The following is a 24,171-nucleotide window of genomic DNA, read 5'->3' as shown; positions in this document are numbered from 1 at the left end:
AAACAGCTTCTGACTTGTTACTGGCCTGAATGCTTGACCATGGACCATGGACTACCAGGTTACCATGTAGCCCAAGCTGCCCATCCTGAATGGATATTGTCTGACCCACCAGTTCATAAAATTATGCATGTTCAGCAATCCTCAATTATCAAATGGAAGTCATATTTATAACAGTGAGCTCAAGAAGATCCTAACAGCCAAGAGCAGTTTCCAAAGTACAGCCACAAACAGTTTCCAAACTACCTATTCCTGCTGTAATGCCTTCAACTTTCACCTATGTGCCTATGTTTCCTATGACTAGTAGAATGTAGGAAAAAAGTCAGATCTGAGTTATCAATGGTTCTGTATTGTTTTTTGGTGCCACTTGAAAGTAGATGGATAACCTTATCCAGATGGCCTTGAAGTGTCGACAACGGTGAAGGAAAAATTCTTAATAGGTAGAACAATGAGTAACACATTTAAGTTTTTCTGGAAGGATATACAGATAGAAGTGCAAATTCATATTGTTTCATGGTCAGTGGCTTCTTGGTTTGGCTTTGTATGTAGGGACTTAGAATGATTAAAATATTAGTGAGAATATTTGGGTAGAATGTGGACTGGCCTCTTCAAATGAGCACAGAGTATGATGATACTTATGTCATATGTGAATACTCACAAAAGACCAACTCAGAAGAGAAGGGCCTTAATGGTAAGGTGGACATCCATTGGCCTCTTTTTCCATCTCACTCAGAAGTTGAAGCTGCCATCTGGCCACTTTGAGCTCTTACTGATGTTAAATAAATAGGCCAAAAAATTACTATTGTGGCTGGAGTGATTGATCCTGACTATGAAAGGGAAATTGGGCTGCTATAAGGCAAAGAAGATAAAAACAGAATGTGTCTATAAAAGCAGGAAATCATCTGATCTGGCTTTATAGTTCCTCCCATGTCCTGTGATAAAAGCAAATGGATCCACACAGACATTTGTCCACGAAATGTCCACAGAAGCATTATTCATAGTAGTCAAAAAGTGGAATCAAACTACTTGCTCACTAACTGAGGAATGGATAAACAAAATGTGGCATATTTTGATATATTCCATACTGAACTGAAAAGTATTCAGGCAGGTAGGCATAAAAAGGAATGGGTACTGGTCATGCTACAACATGGATGAAGCTTGAAAATGTTACGCTAAGTGAAAGAAGACAGACGCATAAAAAAAACCCCACATATGTGACTCCATTTATGTGAAATGTCCAGAACAGGCAAATCTCGAGAGCCAGGAAGTATATTAGCAGTTCCCTACTTTAGGAGGCTTGGGGTAAGTGAGAGAGGGACTGCTAATAGGCACAAATTTCTTTTTGGGTGATGTTTTAAAACTGATGGTGGTGGTTGTTGTACAACTCCGTGAATATACCAAAAACCATTGAATTGTACATTTTAAATGAGTGAATTGTATGGTATATGGATTACATTTCAATAAAACTCTTTCAAAAAAAGGCCAATGGAAACTACAACAATTCAATGGACATGGCATTATTAACAGCTTCAGGCCTTTAAAAATTGAAATTTTGAGTTGCCTTATAAGACAAAGCACTATGATTAATTAGCCATGGGGCTTGCTTTATGGGAAGGAGAAAATATGGGTTACTTCATTTTGCTGCTCACATTGCTGCAACTTTTCCATTTCTCCATCCTTTTTTTTTTTTTTGTGTGTGTGTGTGTAATGTCTTACTTTCTGACACTAGAAGATGCTCAGGCTCTTCTTGTATTTTCTGTGCCATTTTCATTTAGTCTAATTACTGATATAATTAGGTTTATGTCTACAACATTGATATTTGCTTCCTATTTTCTCATCTGTTTTGTATCATTTATTTTTCCTTTCTTGCTTGCTTCAGGATTTAACAAATATGTATTTTTTATTATTTCATTTTCTCCTCTATTAGCTCTTCAGTTAAATCATCTGTTATTATGATTTTATTGGTTGTGCTTGAAATTATAAAACATATCTTTGATTCATTATAGTCTTCTTTAGATTAGAATTTTACCATTTCTCAAACAATAAGAGAAATTTACATGAGTTCAATTTCTAGGACTGCTTCACTCTCTTATGGTATTTTGTTATATATTCTACTTTTACATATGTTACAGATCACACAAGATATTAGTGTTGTTTTAAAGAGTCAATATTTATTTCTCTTTACCCATATATTTACCCTTTTAGGTATTCTTCATACCTTTTATAGTCTCATGCTTCTCTCTGGTAACATTTCCTCTTCACCCTGAAGATTTTTCTGTACTATTTCTTATGGGCACACCTTCTGGCAGCAGATTCTTTGAGGTTTTTTTGTTAGTTTGTTTGTAGGTTCAAAAATATCTTTATTTTGGCTTCAGTTTTGAAGGACACATTCACTTAGTATAGAACTGTACATTGATGTTTTTTTAAAATTTCATCTTCTGACTTCCATGGTAATTTAGCATTCTTTCCTTCTCTCAAAGATTATATCTGTGAAGAGTTGTTTTATAATTTTTTGGCCAGTTGTTAGTTATTTACATAGGATCCCAACTACTCTATTATAGCCAGAACTGAAACTCTTCTTTTTCTTGACTTTTGCATTGGCCATAACATAGGCCATTTCTGTAACAGAAAACTTTTGCCTCATTCTTGATCTTAAAAAGGAAAATATTTAAAATGCCTCCAGTAAGTATGATGCTTACTGTGTCCTTTATAAAGTTGAAGAGGTTCCCTTCTATTCTCATCTTTCAGAGAATTATTTTTTTAAATCATAAATTAGTGTCAAAATCTATCAAATGCTTTATCCAAATCTGTTGAGGCAGTATGATTTTTCTCTTGTATTTCATTATTATAATAAATTTCATTGGTTGATTTTGGAGGGTTAAACAAGCTTTGCATTTCTCAGATTAACCATGCTGAGGAATATACTTGACCACGACATGTTTGTTTTATAGATTACTTTTCTGGCTTGTATTTACCTGGTTTATTTTTCCCATTATTTGATGTTATAATTTCTGTATCTTTTGTTTATATGTGGTTCTAGTAAACAACATATTATTGGATTTTTAAAAGTCCAATCTGGGAAATTGTTAACCCTCTACTATGAACATTAAGACAATATATATCTTTTTGTTTCCAGAAATCTTGGAAAGCAAGCAGACTCTACTCCTCCCCATGAGGTCACTAGACCTGAGGCCTCCACAAAGTTAGAAGTCTAAAGGGTTTCCTCCTCCCACCTCCTGAGGCTGCTATGAATACTTTCTTCCCCTGGAATTACAAGGAGAAGTTGTCTAAGACCCATCCTCCACTTTTCTGTATCATAGAAAACCTGCTCATGATTCAGAGAGTAGTTGGGAACCAAAAATTTAGAATACCATTGACCCAAAGTCCTGTGAACATTTTTTATAGATTTTTATTATCTTTTAATATGGAAATAATACTTTTTTAGTGTATCAAATTTAGAAAATATTGAATATACAAAGAAGGCATTGAAAATACTTACAATGCAGAGATAATCAGTGTGTGTCTGTTGCTTGGGGGACATGTGTGTCCTTTTTTTAGCAAGAAGGTGTCAAGGATAGGTTGCTAGGGAACAACTAAAGCTCATCTTTCTTTCTGCCTGAGTTTTAGAAGTTTGCACTTGGCCAGTTAGGCCATCAGAAATAGCAACCAAGTTCATACAGGTCTAAGCAATGGACATCATATCAGGACTGCTGCCTGGCCACGTGATACATGTAATATATTTATATTTCCATTATAAGATATATACCGATTTTAGAGATGCTAAAATGTGAAAAAGAATATGTTTTAGAGTTGATGAAATACAGTCATACTTTTTAATTGAAAAGTAGCAGGTAGACTAGAAGGCTGTATTTCCATCTGTCTCTTTTTAAATCAATTCATCCTTCTATTTTGTATATGAATAAAAATGCCTCAATAATATCATGTTGGTAAAATTTGAGCTGTTTTAACTTTCTGTTTTGCATTTTTAACACACTACTTTTTAAATAGTGGATATGTAATGACACACAAAAAATAAAGGTATTTTTCTTAAGCAAAACAATTAGAAATCAAAATATCAAATAGCAATAAGGGGAGAGGGAGGCTATTGAAATGTGAGCTATTTTTTTCTGGAGTTTATGCTATTCTTGTGTTTATTAAGTAGACTCACTGGAAATGCGTGCCATATTTTTCAGCCACAGACAACTATTCCTATACTTCTATCAGAGTGAAATCCATATCATCATGCTTGTCATCAGAAAAGTCATTTACAGAGGTGGAAAGTCTAAGACTATGTTCTAGGAGTTGGGAAATATGGTGAAAGAAGAAGAAACTGAGATATGAAAAAAATGTTAAATCATAAAATTATTCCCAAATCCTGGAACACATAAAAGATGAAGTTGAAAGATAACAGATCAGAGGGGATATTTGGGAAGCTGGGACTAGAATCTCCTCAGTGGGGTAACTGAACAACTGGTTCCTGAAGTAAAAGAAAATTCGAGGAATTAAAAAAACAACCACCACCGATTCTAATTAGTATCTTCAGAGAGACACTATAGTTACTTATGTATTATCCTTACTTATGTATTATCCCTCAGCCTTCCAATTTTGAGAAGAAAATATTATTAACAACAAAAACAAATTATCTTCTCCCTCTCATAAATTTTCCCACCCACCCACATGCACTGTTTATTTTCCCCTCCATCTACCAGCCTTACCTCCTTCCTTCTAAGGGCTCACTTGATCTCCTGCTGAGATTCTGATTTTTTTTTCCCCGGCACATAATGTTATAAGGAAAATTTTATATGAGTTCTAATATGACTTCTCTGGGTATCTTTATTGAGATTTGGTTTGGAAAACACATTTTCTTTTTTCAATTTTCTCTTTGTAGATTAAAGAAAGGTAGCTTTCTCTCTCCACTGAGAGTTTATATGCACATTTATATAATAAAATATAATTTAATATTTATATAATTAAATTAAAAAACATTGAGTATATGCTTGGCACAAGCTAAGTGCTTTATCTTTTCTTTATAGAAATGGAGGCATAGACTTAAACATATTTAAACAAAACAAAACAAACAAAAAGACTAGCCCAGTGTGGTAGAAAGTACTAAATTCACTGACATCCATGTGCTCATCTACATTTTCCCAGCTCTCTTTGCAGTTAGGTTGGACATACTATCTGATGAAAAGTGACTACTTCTGGCCAGTGGTTACACATCCAAAGTGTCCTCCATCCACATGCACTCTTCCTCTTCACCTGTCAGGTGGATAATGAGAGTACATCCTTGCAGCTATTAGAAGGCAACAGTTTGGTTCCCCGAGTCACTGCTTGGAGGAGAACTGCCCTACCTGCATTGTCCCATAATAGAAGCAAGAAATATACTTTGACTGTGTTAAGCCCTTGAGATTTAGGGAGTTATTTATCACTAAAACTAATGCTTATGCCTCTGACTAGTGTACCTTCTCTCACATAGCTCGTATCTATACAAGGTGTAGGACTAGAACCCAGAACTTCTGGGTTTATTGTCTGTGCTTTTGGAGAGAAAGTACTGAACTCAGAAAAGAGAAGAAAAGAAGAGGAGGAAGGGGAGCATGGACTTGCTGTGAAAATGAAGCTAATGGGACCTGCCCTGGAATGGGAGTGAGATGCCCTGGTTAAGACAAACCTGGCTTGTCTACCAGTTACTATTGTGTTCTCGTGGGCAACTTATTTACCCATTCTGAGCCTAGATCATCTTGAAAAATGAAGATAATAAGCACAGTAAGTGGCATCCAGTAGATAATTTAGTAAGCAAATATTATTTATTATAGTTATCTACCCATGATAAGAGTAAAAATAGTGATTGTAAATGTAGATATAAAAATATCATGCTTAATAGCAGCACACTGATGTTTATTTTGTAGTGAATAAGAAAATGAGTGGAAATGTCATTATAGTGCAAATTAATATAAAGCATAATTCAGAGAAATAGAGACTTTAAAATTTTTTTTCTTTACCAAGAGCCATACAAAGCCTTGTAATATCTACACAAATTTAGATAATGCAATGAAATGAATGCATCTCACACTGGTATAATTGAGAGTCATTATTTTCAAAAGCAATAGGACAATTATCAAATGGGAAAAATCTTAAAATTATTCTGCTACTCTATTGTAATATCAATATGGAATTTATGAAACACAGCCTTTTTAGGTGGCATTGGAATATTTGAGGATGTGGCTGTCAGAGTGGAGTACTTTTCAAGAGAGGCTTTAAAGAATTAGAATTCCAGAGATATATTCAAAATGAACATTAATCACTTGATATTCAACTTGTATTACCCTATGTTCATAATAAGAAATGATTTGGAATTCTGAAATACAAAGGTGCTTCATGAAATCTCATTTTATTTTCTGACTAATCACAGTGAGCCTGAAGCAATTCATTTTCTTTTACTTAGATAACCTCTGCTCTCATGGCCCCAGCTGCAGCATTTCAAAGGAGAGTAGAGAGAAGAGGTTATGGAGGTACTGTTGTGAGAAGCTTCGTCCTCAGGCTGTGTGAGTCTCAGTCATGAAGAACTCTTGCCTTGAGCAACCTGCTTGCATGATCTGGCTCCCAGTTCTAAATATGGTTTTCTGAGTGACTCTCTAATAATCCCAATGTAGTTCTCTTGACCTTTGAGGTTTGATGACTCTGTTATCTGCATCAGAAATGGGAACCCTTGAATTGCCACGTGTACGGACTTGTGAGAACAATGGACTACAATATCTGAAACGTCACAGTTCTGGAGATATATAAATTAATTTCTTTAGGGATAGGTTAGCGTTTTCTATATATTCTTAAACTGTAGTCTGTTGAGTTTGTGTTTATCTGTATCGGGACTTCTCCCTCAGCTGGCAGAACTGCCATTAGCTGTGTCCAAGTACCCTGAGCAGGACCTATTGGTTTCCAAGAAAATGACATCTTGAAATATATGGTTTTGATATTCATTATTATCTTGAATATTTCTTAGTGTTAGATTTCTCATTTGTAAACTATATACAACAATACTAGCAATAGGGTCAACATTTGCACATTACATATTAGAACAGCAAAAAATGTAGGTTCTCTATTTTCCAAATCCAATTTCATCTTGCTCTGGATTCTCCAATCCTCTTGGTAGAAGACAAGAAAATACTAAACTTTCTCACTAATTATTAAGTCATCTCTTCCAACCTACAAGACTCTTTCCAGCTATGGATATATGGATAAATATTCAGACCATCTAAAGTTTGAATCCTCCAAACATCTGTTGCTCTTCTCTCAAGTTTTCTCTCTCCACTTTCTTTCTAAGATACCATCTAGATGACAGGTGACAGTTGTATGCCCCGAAAGACTGACTATACAAACAGATGATGACCAGATCATATATTAAAAATAGAACTCTGAACAGCAACCTGCAGCAACCTGCCCAGAAAACCAACCCCTTGTCTATAATGAATGACTCAGAAAGTCAGCCTGTTGTTAAGTCAGACTTGCAGGAACCCCCTTGTTAACTATCTACCCCAAATGGCCAGGAATTGACTTATAAGTAATAGCTCCCTTAGTTTTTGTCCCTACTGCAAACTTGGGATCAACCAAAGAAAACCATATATGCACTCTAACAATCACACAGGATGCCCCACTTTTAGCCTACCAACAGCTTCCCCTCATCAACAGCCTCCAATCAGGGGATACCTGAAAGACTTCTCTTTCTACCACTATAAATCTTTCCTATTTCTTTGACTGCTGTTGAGTCACTGCCCAGATGACAGTGGCTAATTCCCTTGCTATAGTGAGCTCTGAACAACAGGCATTTGCTTTTCTTTTTAATTAGCATTTTTTCTTTCTTTCTTTTTCTTTCTTTCTTTTTCTTTCTTTCTTTCTTTCTTTCTTTCTTTCTTTCTTTCTTTCTTTCTTTCTTTCTTTCTTTCTTTTTTCTCTTTCTTTCTTTTCTTTCTTTCTGATTTTATTTATTTATTCATGGGAGTCACAGAAGGAGAGGCAGAAATATAGGCATTCCCCAATCCCAGGACCCTGGGATCATGACCTGAGCCAAAGGCAGACACTCAACCACTGAGCCACCCAGGCACCCCACTTAGTCTTCATTTCCACAGCTCTCTCTCTCTCTCTCTTTTTAAAATATTTTATTTATTTATTCATGAGAGACAGAGAGAGAGACAGAGAGGCAAAGACACAGGCAGAGGGAGAAGCAGGCTCCATGCAGGGAGCCCAATGTGGGACTCGATACCGGGACTCCAGGATCAGGCCCTGGGCCGAAGGCAGGTGCTAAAACGCTGAGCCACCCAGGGATCCCCTCCACAGTTCTCATAGCATTAGTAGGGAGCAACCAATCTCATGCTATCCTTCCTGTGGGCACCTACTGATCTCCTGCTGAGATACAGTGGTTGTCTCTGGGCACTGCTCTTATCTTTGCTGCCTCTGCCAATAAAGTATCTGTGGCTGGTGTATGTGTAGGTCTGTCCACTTGGCATAGTACGCCACCCACCCCCCCGCCCCCGCAGCTAAGTTGGCCTCACCTCAGCTCTCTTGGTGTGTAGTTCTTTGGAATCTCAGTGGAATGCCCTATCAAGTGCCTGCCTAGGCTGTGGGGCCCACAGTTTCTGCTATTGCTATAGGAGTTTCTCACTCCTTGTCTCAGTGGCTCTTTCCAGGCCAATTTGGCTGTTAACTTTCAGATAATTCCCCACAATTTGTAGCATGTGTGCCTGTTCCATTATAACTGAGATGGGCATGGGGAATTTTTCTGCTCTCTCTCTGCCCAAACATACTACAGCACCGTTTTATTCTTCTGTGCCTGCCATGTTAGCTTGAGGGTACCCTGCTAAGCAGTTTCTAAATAGTAAGAGGCCTAAAGGTCCCTTTTACCTTGTTGTCCCTTTGTACTATCTGGGATCCTCCCCCTCCCTTCCCTTCCTTCCATTGTTCTCACTCAGAGGATCAGGTCCAGGGTGGTTGATGTACTACTTTCCTAGGACATGGGTTACACTTCTCCCCTCCTTCATGACTTACAAACCTCTTCTCTCCCTTGTACAGTCTGATAAGATCTTCCTCCTCTGCTATACCCTCATTTTTCCCTGCCTTGTGAACTTCTTACCTCTAGGTGGTTCATTTACTTCTTTTCCTTGAAGTCAATAAGCTTTATGATTAGCTTTAACAGTGAAGGAGTGCAGAAAAGTAAACCAGTCCACAGGTAAGGAGAAAAACGCCAGAAAATATTTTAAAAACTTTTCCCATCACTCACCACTTCTGCTTATTCCGTAGTGTAGAAATAAGGGTCAACTGAGATAACGTTTGAAGAAATACTTTGTGATTATAAAGGGTAGGCAAACATGAATTGTTGTCGTTCTTTGAATAAGAATTTAGCCACTCAGTATTGTCATTAAAAGGGATTTGTTTCCTTCTTTTCTAAAAGTTCTTTTTTACCCCTGTTGTTTTTAAGGAGAAAGAATTCAATTTAAACTTTGATTTTTTTCCTCTATACTAGTCAATGGCCTGAGTTTATATCACTTTTCTTTAGGCCATTTTGATTTCTCCCAATAGAAACTAGAAATGTGAATTCCAGAGGTTTTCATGTGGCATTTTTTCCTCATAGGTTAGAGATAATGAGAGAAAGTCCATGAAGTAGACAGAAAAAATCTTATCTGTTAGTAGGCATTATTTCTTCACAGGATCTGGAACTGAATTTCAACCTTGAGGATCCTGACTCTGCTTGTCCATAAATATATGGGAGTGAGAATATTCTAAAGTGCTTCTAGGGGGACCAAGAGAGCCCTCAAAACAGTCCTATGTGAAGACAATCTGGTCTGATATTGAATAAAGACTAGAATTGGTATTTACATAGCACTTTATAATTCATGAAGTGTTTTTGTTTTTTCATTTGCTGTGTCTCACTTAAGCAAATGAAAAATCTTCTAAGAGAGGTATTAGTATCATTTCCACTTTACAGATGAAATCAGACTCATCCTGGGACACCTGGGTGGCTCAGCGGTTGAGCATCTGCCTTTGGCTCAGGCCATGATCCCAGGGTCCTGGGATCAAGTCCCACAACAGGTTCCCTGCATGGAGCATGCTTCTCCCTCTGCCTCTCTCTCTGTGTCTCTCATGAATCAATCAATAAATAAAGTCTTAAAAAAAAAATAAAAGAAATCAGACTCATCCTGATTTTGACTATTAATTTAGTTTACTGGGTGCTTTATTTAGACAATTTCTTTACATTGAAATGCAAGCATTTAGGGAAATGCCAGCTGTGCTCACATCTTGACATCTAGAGCTTGGGGGAATTTCCTGTTGCACCTTTAAAACCCTTCAAGCTGAGACAGCTGTGGAGATGAACAATGCTCATATCACTCCTCATTGTCAAAGCTCACATGTGGAAACTACTTTATAGTCAACATAGGCCACCAATAACAACTATAAATATGCAATTTGGAAACAATGTTTCTATGGCAATGTATTATTTGCCAGAGCAGTCATTATGATAGTGCAAATGTGTTAACGGGTGGTTGGAGAAATCACACCTGTTTCTAAGTGGGTTGTAGTTACTCGCTAAATTTTCTTTTCTAAATTTCATTGCTCAGAATACATGTTCTTTGAGGATGAATTCATCATTATCACTTTAATCATTTATTATTTACTAAGTGCACATAATAGGCAAAAGGGGTGATTTGGGTTGGGTTTTGAATGAGAGGAAGAAGTTGGCTTTGGGAACGTGAAGCAGGAAGCTTTTCCAAGCACAGGTGCCAGTGTGAGAAAAGGAAATATGGAGATGGGTTGTATGAAGCAAGCAAAGAAACTGAGAGGAGTGAATTTAAACTGAAAGGTCATAGGGAAGGAAACTTCTTACATAATTGAGAGTAGAAAGAAAGAAAATAAGAAGTAAGATGAAGGAAGTAGGTTGAAATAAGAAATGGAAAAAATGGAAGGCTAAAGCAGAATATGGGAAAGGGGATACTGTGAGATCATTCATTCATCCATTTATTCATTTGTTAAACCAGAACTGAAAACCTGTTATGAATCCAGGAATTCTGAGACATTAATAATCTTTCATGGGAAAACTGAGGCTCAGAAAGTTAAGTGAGTTCACATAGACAGTAAATAGTTGACCTTGACTTTGAATCAGAGTCTGATTCTGGGGTCTGTGTTTTTTTTCTGCCATGCTGATGCTCCTATCCCCACAAGAGGCATGTTTTTTTTTTTTTTTTATCATTTTGCTTATAGATTTTTACATTTCCTGAATTAAAAATATGTTTGCAAAGAAGTAAGTATGTGGGGTTCTAGGTGCTAGAGAGATTGAAAATACTGCCAAATTTGGGAAGAAATCATTAGTGAGAATAACTTTCTGGTATTTGTTTCACAATGTATATGTATATCACATTATATGGTTCACATATGTACAGTTATATTTATTAAGCATTCCTTAATAAAACAGGAAATAAGAGAAAGAATAACTTTGACACTGAGTGGTGTAAACTGCTGGAGAGAGAATGTGTTGAGGGCATCTTGGGATGATTGAACAAGATAGCCAGGATGCTCCAGGAGCTTGATTTATTGTTTGTTTGTTTGTTTGTTCTCCTTTTATTCATTGGTAGATATGCAAGATTTTTGAAGAAAAGTCTTATTGGTTACATATTTTAATTTAATTATCATATCTTTATTCATAAAGTATGAAGGTACTTTATTCATAAAGTATCCAATTACAAAGCTAACATTCAGTATTTTTATGAGCTAGACTCTTGACAAGGTATTATTTGAATAGACTAGACTCATTTTTTTTAAGTTGATAAAAAGAAATGTCCTCCCAAAGAAATTGTTTTCAATCTCAATGCAGTGTGTCAACCTGACAAATTAACAAAGCACATCAAATAATGTAACACTGGAGATCTAGAAGCATCAATATGATCTTCACAGCAAATTGCCAGAAGAATTTTGGTGCTCTTTAATTTAAAAACTCAGTATATTCTGTTATCTATCACTGACCTTGACTGAAGTTTCAAGCAAAAATAAACTTTTCATCTTAATTTCCTGAAGTAATTTTAAGAGTAGTTCAGAAGGGCCTAATGGCAAAATGAAGTGGAAAGAGTCATTTATCTAAATAAATCAGCTCCCAATTTCTCCCATGTCTGAACAAATATTTTTATAAATAAATAGAAGACACTGTCTGCTCATTTCATATTATCTGTTGGTCATTTTTCATTGTCTATGATAGCTCTATGCTTGCTAGAGGAATAGCTTAGCTCCTTTGAATCAAAGTTTGGCTAATATGTAGTAGATCCCTTGCATACATGAGCACTTAGAAATCATTTATCAATCATATTTATGGGTAATCATAAAAATATGTAATTTATGTGTTTCCAGGTAAGTCACAGTCTGTTTGGTTGCCTACATCCTTGTAACATTAGGTTGTTAACTTGATGTTGTAAAGGTGCTCTTCTCTGAGATGCCAAATTTTTTCAGTGCATTGCGTACCTAATAAGGATCTTCTACGCACTTAGCATTATACATCTTGAAGTTGGAAATTACTAGCATTTGCTTAGGGAAGATTTACAGTCTCATTTAGGAGGCACATCCATATAAATGGAAGCAAAGAGGTAACAGTTCAAAAATATATGTTCAAATGCCAAACTGTGTGACCCAAACAGTATGCACCAAGGAGACCATTGAGAGAAGGGAAAGATTGAAATCAAGTAATCCATGAAGGTTACTTGGAAAAAAATGTGCCTTGAAGACTGCTGAGCAATGGACCTAGGACACAGTAATGGGCCTAATGAATATTAGTTGAATGAATGGAGTAGGATTAGGGAGGAATAGTGGGAAGGGCATGAGCAGCAGGGAGAAGGGGTACTTCCTTCAGATTTTTGATGCTGGCTGGGAATCAGTATGTGGATTTCCACTTCTCTGAGACCTTTATTTTTCCCACATAATTGTTCTGTCTGCTCTCTTACTGTATTTCTGGCAAATTCACAAACCTCCTACCTCCTGTTCAAAAGATGTCCATGTATTTCCATGTGTATAGTGGTTTATCTTTCAGCAGTCACTTCCATGTTGATTCCCTTCGCCTCACAGGGATTGAATTTATAAAATGCTATAAGCACCCCAGGCCTACAGTGAAGGAAACTGGAACTCAGAGATGTAAAGAAGCCAGCTAGGAAGTATATACAGTGACTATGTACACAGCTCCCAAATTATTGTTTTTTTTTATTGGAAGATCACTGAACAAAGAAGTCTCTGCAGTGAAATAAGTTTGGGAAGGACCACATACTCTCATCTTTGTACATTTTTACCCTGTTACCAATTACAGTGTTTCCCAGATCATCTGAGTATATATTTCATCTTTCTTCACCCTCAACATGGCTCTAGAATCTCTTCAAATTCTTGCCTCCACCCCTCTCTTCTATAATTTTTAAAAATTATACTCATGTCTTAAAAATATTACCTCCATATACTAATTTATCTGAATCCTTTTCCAGGATATTATGGGCCGAATTTTGTCCTCCCCAAAATTTATATGTTGAAATTATAATCTCTAACATCTCAGAATGTGACCTTATTTGAAAATAGGTTTGTTGCAGTTATAATTAATTATGTTAAGATGAGGTCATACTGGGGTGAGGTGGGCCCCTAACCCCTAATATGAGTGATGTCCTTGTATAAAGGGGAAATTTGGACACCTGTACACACCCAGAGGAGTGCCGTGTAAAGTTGGAGGCATTGACTGGGGTGATGCATCTATAAACCAAGAAACACCATTAGTTTCAGCAAATCACCAGAAGTGAAAAGAGAGTGTTTGGACAGATTATCCTTCATAGCTTGCAGAAGGAACCAACCCTACTAATACCCTGATCTTGGACTTCTGGCTTCTAGAACTGTGAGACAATAAATTTTGGTTGTTTAAGTCACTTAGTATTAGGTACTTTGTTAGAGCAGCTTGAGGATACTATACACAGCATATTCTATACTCACTTCTCCGGAATGTCTTCTGTTCCATTCCTCCACTTGTAACTGCTAGATTCCTCAGAGGTCAGCACAAATGTCACCCTGCCTTGCAATGCTTCCCTTGACTTCCCCAGCAAAACCAATTGCCCTCTACCATGGACTTCCACAGCACTTTTTATTTCCCCATTAGTCTGTAAACCCCTTGGAAATAGTCTTATTCTTCTTTGTATTCAAAGCACTTAACAGAATGATGGTCACCCTTAGTTAGGTGCTCAACAAATGTGTGTTTGAATGAACAGCTGAATGACGAATGGATCCCTGGTGTTTTTGCTCCTGACTTATTATGTGTCACAAAGCATGCAGTGGCGGTCATGCTGGCCCCCTGAGATGGCACAAATAGCTTCCAACAGAGTAAGTCCAAGTGTAGGATAAAGTGGTCATTAGCATCTCTTGACAACCCTTTGCTAGGGGCTCAGATGAGATCAGCGTGTTATAAGCACATTATGATGTGGTCCTATTGCAGATGCCATTAGATCAAAGCACCCGGGCTCCCACCATCCAGTTTCAATTTCATATTGACGCCTGGGGGGATGGAACTGCATATTGTAGAGCAAATGCTTCACAGTTTTAATTGGAACATTCAGAGCTCTTAATACCTGTGATGGATATCACAGTGTGAGATGTAGGAATTTTTAATTAGCACCTTCACTATGGATTTTCCTTCCCTCCATAATAAAAAAAAAAGTTGATTTCATAGTTACATTGAAAGGAAATTTATAAAATTGTTTATGAGTTAAAAGTTACAATTGTTAATGTATTAGAAATGGATTTCGGATTAGAATGATGGAGAATTATGTATAACTGTTGTTATTTTACTCTGGTGTTCGTGCCTATTGTATCTTTGAAAAGTGGGATCCCTGGGTGGCGCAGCGGTTTAGCGCCTGCCTTTGGCCCAGGGCGCGATCCTGGAGACCCGGGATCGAATCCCACATCGGGCTCCCGGTGCATGGAGCCTGCTTCTCCCTCTGTCTGTGTCTCTGCCTCTCTCTCTCTCTCTCTGTATGCTAAAACTTCAATTCAAGAATATTTTTGAGGGGATCCCTGGGTGGCTCAGCAGTTCAGTGCCTGCCTTTGGCCCCGGGTGTGATCCTGGAGTCCTGCGTCGGGCTCCCAGCATGGAGCCTGCTCCTCCCTCTGCCTGTGTCTCTGCCTCTCTCTCTCTATGTCTATCATGAGTAAATAAATAAAATCTTTAAAAAAAAAGAATATTTTTGAGTACTTATATTGTACTACTTACCCTGAGAGACAGATAAAACGTAGGCTTCAGGTTTCAAACCTAGTGAACATAATGTGAGATATGCTAAAAGTCGTAAGTTATCACACAATCGGGTTTAGAAGGAAGTAGCTTTCTGACTGGTGAGCAGGGCATGAGGTACCTTTTAAAATTGACCTAGAATAATATATAACTTTTAAAAAGCAAATATTTATTTATTTTTAAAGATTTATTTATTCATGATGGACAGAGAGAGAGAGAGAGAGAGAGAGAGAGACAGAGACACAGGCAGATCCTGGAACTCCAGGATCGCGCCCCCGGCCATAGGCAGGCGCTAAACCGCTGAGCCACCCAGGGATCCTCTAAAAAGCAAATATTTAATGTAGAGAAGGGAAGAGAAACAAATATTGCTTTAGGTTGAGGAACATAATTTTCAATTCATTCATTCATTCATTAATTTATTCAGTTTCTTCATCAGCAGATTGTGAACCCCTTTAGAAGTTCACATGTAAAAAAAAAAAAAAAAAAAAAAAAAAAAGAAGTTCACATGTATTTGGTAATTATGGAAAAATCATACTCCTTTAAAGATCAGTAAAATCCATGGATGACATACCTTATTATCTAGTTTTTCAAAAAAAAAATTTAACTATGGTAAGAAAAACCAACACATTTTCCATCTTAAACATTTTTAAGTGTGCAGTTCAATGGCATCAAGTACATTCACATTGTTGCGCAACCATCACCAATATCCATCCAAAGAATTCTCCGAAACTCTGTACCCCTAAAGTAATAACTCTTTATTACTTTATTACTATTTGTCCTTTGTGATTGGCTTATTTCAGTAAGCCCAATGTTCTCAAGGCTCATCGATGCTCTAGCATGTGTCATAATTTCCTTCCTATTTAAACCTGAATAGTATTCCAGTGTGTATATATATATGTATATATGTACATATATATCCCATGTAATATAATATATTACATATATATAGAATAATATAATATATATATCCCATGTAATATATACATATATATACATATATATACCCCATTTTGTGTATCCACTTATCTGCCCATAGACATTGGGATCATTTCCACCTTTAGGCTATTGTGAATAATGGTGCTATGCATATAAGTGTACGAATAACATCTGGAGGCCTTGCTTTCATTTCTTTGGGGTATTTTCCCAAAATCTAATTTTTATCATCAACCTTATAATTAATAAGCAATTGGCAAGACAGAATGCACCAATGTTTATGGTGTTATCTCTTCAATACTGCAGTTGGCAAGGCTGAGGCTGTTGCTCTGTTGCCAGGTGGCTCCTGTGAGCCTGGTCAGTAGGAGCATCAGAGGGAGTGGCAAGGCCAGAGGAGGAAAAAGGACCCCCTCCTCCTTTTATTCCCTGTCGATTCCTTGCTTAGTTTCAGTCCAGTGCCCCCCTGGCCTCTTTCCTCATCCCAGGTTTGCTGCTCACTCGGAGCAGAAATTGAATTCATTTAGCCATTTGCTTGGCATGAACAAAACCAGCTGCCTGTGCTGTGTCAGGGGCATGGGACATAGAAAGCTGGTGCCCTCCACCTCAGAGACCTGGGCCCAGCCGAGGGACTCTCCCCAGAGGCAGCGACCCCTAGCATCTGCTGATCATTGCCTCCTTCTCAGAGATTACTTCCACAGGGCCTCTTCTGAGCAACTCAGTTGATAAGTTTATCCTCTAACTTTGTTCTTCTAGCCTCGGGGGCAGTACTTGCTTCCCACAGTTGCTACTTCCTTGGTATCTTAGAGTTCTCATTGAGCATTTCTGGTTATTTCCTTACCAGCTCTTTTGTTAACTCTCTGTTGCAACAACCAGCCTGTTCCTGTCTCCTGCAGAACTGCAGTGAGCGCGTCATGTACTATCTAATTGCCCTGATCCACCTTTTCCTCCCGCTTTTATTTTCATGTTCTCCAAACTCCATTTAAGCTTTGTGTTCAGGTAGTGTGTAGAATTTCCACAGTTCTGGCTGCATTTCGTATCATTTTAATTTATTTTTCTGAAATGTTTAGCAATACCACTGTGGCAATTTCCTACTTAAATTTCAAGTTAATGTCTAACACCTTTTCTAAAGAAGGTACAGCTCCCTTCCTAGAGTTGGAAAGTCTTCTAGAATACCCAACTGTACATAGGCCCAAACTAATTCCATTAAACTAATTCTTTTGGAGATCCTTTGATTGACCAGGAGGATAGGGATCCAAAATATTTCCTTAGGAACATTTAATAATGCTGGCTTTTTATGGTGCTTTTATTACTATTATTATTATTTTTATTATTTTTATCCAGATACATCAGAATACTCTTAAAGTGGGAGTGTTATACATCTTTATGTTTCTATATGTGCCTACCACCTGAACATTAGAAAATGATCCTAATAGGATCAAAGAAAAGAACTTTTTCCTGGACTGCACTCTGTTTCAGGCACTTTTATTAAGTTCTTCATATACATATTGATGTATTTTTCAACTCAGTATATATATATATATATATATATATATATATGTCATCCCCATTTTATTATTCGTGAAGGTAAATGAGGCTCAGAAAGGACTTTAATATGAATATACCTAACTAGAGCCAACGTCATTGTCACAGACCAAGGCCTTGTTTCAATCTCTGATTCCCAAGTAGCACATGTGGCATCAAATAAATGGTTCTGATATTAAGGTTTATGAAATAAACAAATTGTAAATAAGGTTTTTATAAAAATCGCAAACTTTATGGAGAAAAGTTTATATATGCATATATATTTATATGTACACAGAAAATTTACAATATACACACCAATCATATATATAACAAGAATTGTGTGTGTGTGTGTATGTGTGTATACATTCTAGGCATGATAGGCCTGAACTTGGCCTTATGACCTTGAACAGGACAGTTCATTCTCTCCATGTGAGTTACCTCATCTGTAAAATGGGGATAATAATATCTGCTTCATTGGGTTTTGTGTGAATTAACTGAATTTATCTTTGTAAAGTTGCTGGCACTGGGCCTGGCAAAACATATTCAGTAAATGCCGGCTCTCTCCCCTTCACTTCAGACTACCAAGGCGTGAAACAAAATGGGATATTGTATGTGATTGTGTGCCATAAGCTGTAAGGATCTATACAAATTTAACATTCTTATTATAAAGCTGTATTATTAGTTGAGTCAAAAATGCAAAAAGTTAATTATTCTGAGAACAATGAGATGTGACTTTCAATTATTCCGGATGATGAAGAAAAGGTTTAAATGGATAATCTAAAACAAAGGACTGTTAGTTAACAGAATAAGCAAATTAGACTGCATTATATTGATATGTTATTATCAATTTCAACTCTGATTAACTGCCAATTAACATATGGTTGTTTCCAGAGATGAAATAATAGAGAACAGTGAACAGAGAGATGAAGCCTCCTCACCCTGAAAATGCTTATCTTTGCCCAGAAGTGACTTCTAACTTCCTTAGACAGGGTCTGGGGTGTGACCTGGCTGTCAATATTCTCCAGCGACCTTCCCAGGTAAGAGTTTTCAGCTTTAATCAGTCAGCTGGCCAGTCTCATCAAATGTTTGGTTTTATTTTTTTGTTTGTTTTGTTTTTTGTTTTTAAGTTTTTAAACTATTTATTTGAGAGAGAGTGTGCTTGAGAGAGCATGGGCAGAGGAAGGGCAGAGGGAGAGGGAGAAGCAGACTCCTTGCTGAGCAGGGAGCCCACGTGGGGCTCAATCCCAGGACCCTGGGATCCAGACCTGAACCAAAGGCAGATACTTAACCAAGTGAGTCACCCAGGTGCACCTCACCAAAGGTTTTACTACAATGTGATGTGCTGGTCTGTTTGCTCGTGGTTCCCTTCTCTCTTTCTTTCCCCTGTTCTGGCCCATATCACTGGAAACATCTCTTCCTAGGCTCCCATGCTACTGGCTTCCAGGTAGTTTTGGCTCATAGGAGGCATTGGCAGAAGCCTGGAAGGTGGGAGGAGGGGAGAAATGAGAGTATTTCTTCCCATTTCAACTGTCTTGGGTGACATCTCCAGAGCTGGCAGCAGCTGACTCTTCACGGCTCCAACTCCTTCCAGTAGTATCTCTCTCTAAGGTCCCAACCACCACCCCCTCTCCCAGTTCTGTCTTCTGCAGGTAGCCTGCCCTTGGACTCTGGGAACACTGTCCCTGCTTTTGTCTCTCCAGCCTTAGCCAATGTGGTGGCTTCTTGATGCTGCTCTTCCTAGTTTCATCACAGTCCCCACTTGCCTTCTCAACTCTTCGTCACCTTTGCAACCAATTCCTTTATTTGTTTCCCTTTGTTAAAGACAGAATTTTGTTTCTAGATTGAACACTGTGAAGCGTATGTGAGGACATTATAGGATAGATCCCTGAATATTGGTGGGAAGTGGATTGGTGGGCATCAGCATCTCGTTCCCAAACCAGCTCCCATAGCTTTGCCCTCCATTCTCCTCTTGGCTCCAGGAGACATCATATCCCTTCCTAGTGAGTGGATATATAGAACAAATATGTCCTTTCATCTTTAAAAATCACTGACAGGTGGCCATGCTACACAAGCAGCAGAAGGCTGAGAATTAATGACAGAATTAGTGAAGTAATCACAATGAACTTAACACAGAATGAATCTGCCATGTATTAATGATATGCCGAAACATCACCGTCTTGCTCTGGGGACTGGTGGGGGATTATGACTGGCTAGAAATGGCTCCTGGCTGACTGACACTATTTCTATAACTTTCACAATACCTAGCCAACATTTCCCAGGTTTTTTGTTTTAATCTCTGTTTGTTTTCTGGCCATTGTAAACAGCATCAATCTTTATGCTTTTGCCTTAATTCACTATCTGTTTTTATTCTTATTATAGACATATACTCGTATATAGATGTCTACTATTCTGACACTGACATCACATTTTGTGCTTCCATTCCCTCTTTCCCACCGATAAGCACAAAAAGAAAGTACACTTGGACACAGAGCAGCAGCCACTTTGGTAGTGGTGCCAATGCTTCTGCATTGCTTGGGTAAAGCCACATATCAGTCACAGGCATTATCTCATTTCATTTTCACAACAACTGCAAAGCAGATAATATTAGTATCTCTATTTTCAATTTAGTCTCTGAGAGGTCAAGTCGTTAATCTAAGGTTATATGCCCTGTAAATGGCAGGACCTTGGTAACCACTCAAATTTGTCTGACCCTAATACAAGATGTTCTTTAGGAATTTCTATAGGAAAAATGGCATCAATACAGGTAAAAGGTGACAACTTTAGATAAAAGAGAACTTCCAGATGAAATGAAACACTCTTTTCCTTTTATGGTCTCCACCTAAATTCCTCCTCAGGTCTTACTCTCTTAGGTGACCCAACAATCATGGCACCACTTGGCTCCTGAAATCAGATGGCTAATATCCATCTTTCTATGTGATTCCTTTCTCCCATTTATGAGAGTTTGCATAATAATGAAGGGAGTTCTTCATGGGCAGGATCCAACTGCACACCAATTGCTCGGTGGCACAGACAACTGTATTTCTACTTTTCTCTTCTTGTCCCTTTCAGAAGCAGTCTAGCAGGGAGTGGAGGAGCTGTCAGCAGACCCACACTGTTCAGCTATTCTCGAAATCCATTATTGAAGTCAGACTCTTTCCTCCCTCCTATTCAGAGGCTTGCTTCCCAGCTCTAAAGAGAAGGAGGTGGAGTGCTCTGAATTCCTTCAATTACTTGTCCCTAGGTGAACATGGTTCAGGGAATGTTAATGGTACCTTCTCTAAATACCTTTTGCAAGAGACAGCATGAGCGAGAGTCTGAATTCCAGACCTTAGGGGCTCCAGTCATGCTTGCCAAAATGTAGATTCAAAGGATACCCTCCCCTAATGCTTGCAAAGCTACCCCCTAGTACCTGAATTTCAACTCTATTTTTCAAAAAGACTATCCCCAAGCTAAAAGAGTTTTCTGTATTGATTTGTCTTTCTCTCTTGTATTTTTTTTCAAATTGTTTCTGCAACATTCTAAAATGCATACGTGATGAAAATCGTGTTCTCTAGGTATTTAGTTGCTTATCTTCTCTAGTCCACTAATAAAATGTGATAAAATGAGCACAATTATATTGGATGGGGGTCAGTTATTGAAGCAGTTCTTGAAATATATTTTCCCCATTCCAATTTTTAACTGCTAAATATATGTTTTAGAATCTAGTTAAATTCTGCTCTCCAATCAGCAAATTTTAAATTTGTAGAATTATGGGCAGAGGATCATCTTTGAGAGAGATGAGAAAGTTCCCCTTGAAAACTACGATGGAACTGTAAACCATCTTGTTTGAGGAGGAGAGAAGTAAATCAGTAAACTTCACCTCTTCCTTTTCGTTTCTTCCTCCATTTATACTTCTTGGTCCCTTTCCATATTTATTCCCCACCCCTGATCACATTCTGCAAGAACATTATCAATAAAAGCCTTTAAAAAATCTTTCACCAATGATTACTAAATTATACATCTTCAAATATGATTTCATAAAACTACTCTTAAGACTGCACAAATCAAAGTAGTCTCTTAAGACAAAAAAGATTAAATTATCAACATATGTCAAACTTTAAGAGTTAAGCTACCATGTATAAGTCATAGAAAAGCTTTGTAAAATATGGATATAAAATTGAATTTAAGACAAAGGAATGATTAGGCTTCATCAACTATTTCTGTATTTCAAAATGTGCTGTGCCTCATAAAGAACTGAGTCTCTTTGAGATATTGCTCCCATATATTTTCCTTAGAAAAACATTCTCTTCTGTCTTATTTGTTGGTAAATGAACATTTCCTGACTTGAGAACAGGAGAAAAGGACCATAAGACCTGACTGTCTTCCATGTAGTTAGTGTCTTACTTCTGCAGATGAATCATCTACTTGAGTATGGCAATGGTAGTCTGCCGGCCAGGGATTGCTGTTTACAGGTTTTCATGTAGACTGAGTCCCTCCCAGTCCAGGTTCTGTATTCCTATAGTCTCCTGCATGTGGCATCTTTCACCAGCAGAGCCAGCAGACCAATAATGGGTTGCTACTGTAGCAACACCAGGTCCGGAATGAGTATGTGAGAGGTGAAACTACTGGGAATTGACACATGGACAGAATTGTTTGGTAGCAACTCTCACCTTTAGGTGCCCTCCTTCTTCACATTTGACAAGCCCAGGGTATCAGCCTGTAGGTTTTACCTTTTAAAAGATTTTAACTTTTCCCAGTAATAGTCTGCTCCCCTAAACAATCCAAATGCATTTGACGTATGAACTACTCCTTAAGGGCCTTCTAAGGAATCAGGGAAGTAAATTGAGTCTGAGGATTGATAATAATCAATGAGTTGCCTCTTGCAAATAGCACAATTTTCTTTTAATTTGATTCACTTAAACAAATATTTATTGGCATGTAACACATACTGGGGACTGTGTTAAGTTTGGGTATATATTAATAACCAGGAAGATATGGCCCCAGACCTCACAGACCTGAAGTTAGAAGTGGGCATAACGCTTGAAACACAGGCAGTATGATTAAGAGCTTTGATAAAGGACTTTGGCCAGTCTAGTGGATCCAGGTTTGTGGAGGTAACAGGGCTTCCCAAAGACAATATTTTGTGAGTGCTGAAGAATGGTCTGTTAGTCAAGCGTAGGAGGGCCCCAAGAAGAGAGAGTGCTTTTGGTCTGATGGAAAGAGAGCACAATGCATGTGAATGGGGGGGTGGTGAAAGAGAATTTGGTGCTGCTGCAAAGCAGAGCAGGAAGGACAGAAGAGTGAAAGCAGAGGCAAGCAAGAACCTTTCTAACCACCTGCATTAACCAAAGGAATTCATTTAATGGTAGATGTAAGAACTAGTGACAGCCAATGAGCGACACCATTTGGGAGAAGTCAATCTTTTGGGGTTCCCCATTCCTAAATATGTGACTCCTTGATGTACTGACATAATGGGTGGCTCTACCATAGACTCTCTGAAGGATATTTAGTTATCATATGCATGCATCTCTTGGCCCTAATGTGAATGGGCCCCAACACACGCCATTCACATGTAGATAGCAAGAGTAGTCTTCCAGGATCATAGGTAACTTGCCTGAACAGGTGAAATCCTGATTCTTCTCCTCATCCTAGAGATATCCATATGATCTGTCCTTTCTACAACTCCTCCTCATAAGAAGGCTGCTGCAGTCACAGCATAGCTGGCTTCACTCCAGTGTTCCAAACAAAACTGCCTGCCACCATTCACAGCTGAATGGTTCAGAGCAGGGCAGCTGATAGAAGGAAAGCTACCCATAGGTTGACTTGTGGAGCGTGACTCAAAAAATGAGCTGGTATAATCAGATCTTTGTTTCCTGTAATCTGTACTGGGAAATAGAAGGGCTAAGCTAGTTACTAGTGAAATGAATGATGAAAATACGCTATATGGTTGACTCTGGCTTACTGTAAGACCAATTCACATACAGGTCAAAGCTCAGTGGCAGTTCTGGCAAGGATCAAATAAGTTAATGCATGTGCAATGCTTAGAACAGTGCCTGACACAAAGAATATGCTCAATAAGGATTAGCTATTACTAATTTTGTATCTTGATGCTGACAACATGGCCAGAAAAAGCTTTTTGGCAGAGAGGCATGTGGAGCAAGCAAATGCATAGAGAAAAACTGAAATGCCATGAGAGAGAGGCCAGGCCCAGACCTGATACCATTTTAGTTTCAATTTCAAATCACATGCATCCCTTATATAGATGCCCTGTCCCTTGAGGTAACTTGGGAGAGATTCTGTTTTTTACAGCTAAATAAACCCGACTAATTAACTTCGTAGTTCACAGAATGAATTAGACAAAATGAGTTGCTGTTTCTAAACTGAGTTGTAGCGTTTGGACACATGATATTATGGCAAAATAATGAACAGTTGTTTGGGTTTTTTTTGGGGGGGTTAAAGATTTT

The 24,171-nt window shown here is 37.9% G+C and overlaps 1 long non-coding RNA gene across 4 annotated transcripts in view; it reads left to right on the top strand.

The window, feature by feature from the left end:
• The window catches only part of LOC106557737, a 140,582-nt gene that overhangs the window by 32,640 nt on the left and 83,771 nt on the right, over window positions 1–24,171 (top strand). For all 4 annotated transcript variants that reach the window (XR_005378345.1, XR_005378344.1, XR_005378346.1 and 1 more), the window contains exon 2: window positions 18,620–18,765. This is a non-coding gene — a long non-coding RNA (uncharacterized LOC106557737). The remainder of the gene's footprint in view (window positions 1–18,619; window positions 18,766–24,171) is intronic.

This window comes from Canis lupus, chromosome 25 (assembly GCF_011100685.1).
Source record: "Canis lupus familiaris isolate Mischka breed German Shepherd chromosome 25, alternate assembly UU_Cfam_GSD_1.0, whole genome shotgun sequence".
Taxonomy (NCBI): Eukaryota; Metazoa; Chordata; class Mammalia; order Carnivora; family Canidae; genus Canis; species Canis lupus.
This window is presented reverse-complemented; position numbering and strand designations above follow the sequence as displayed.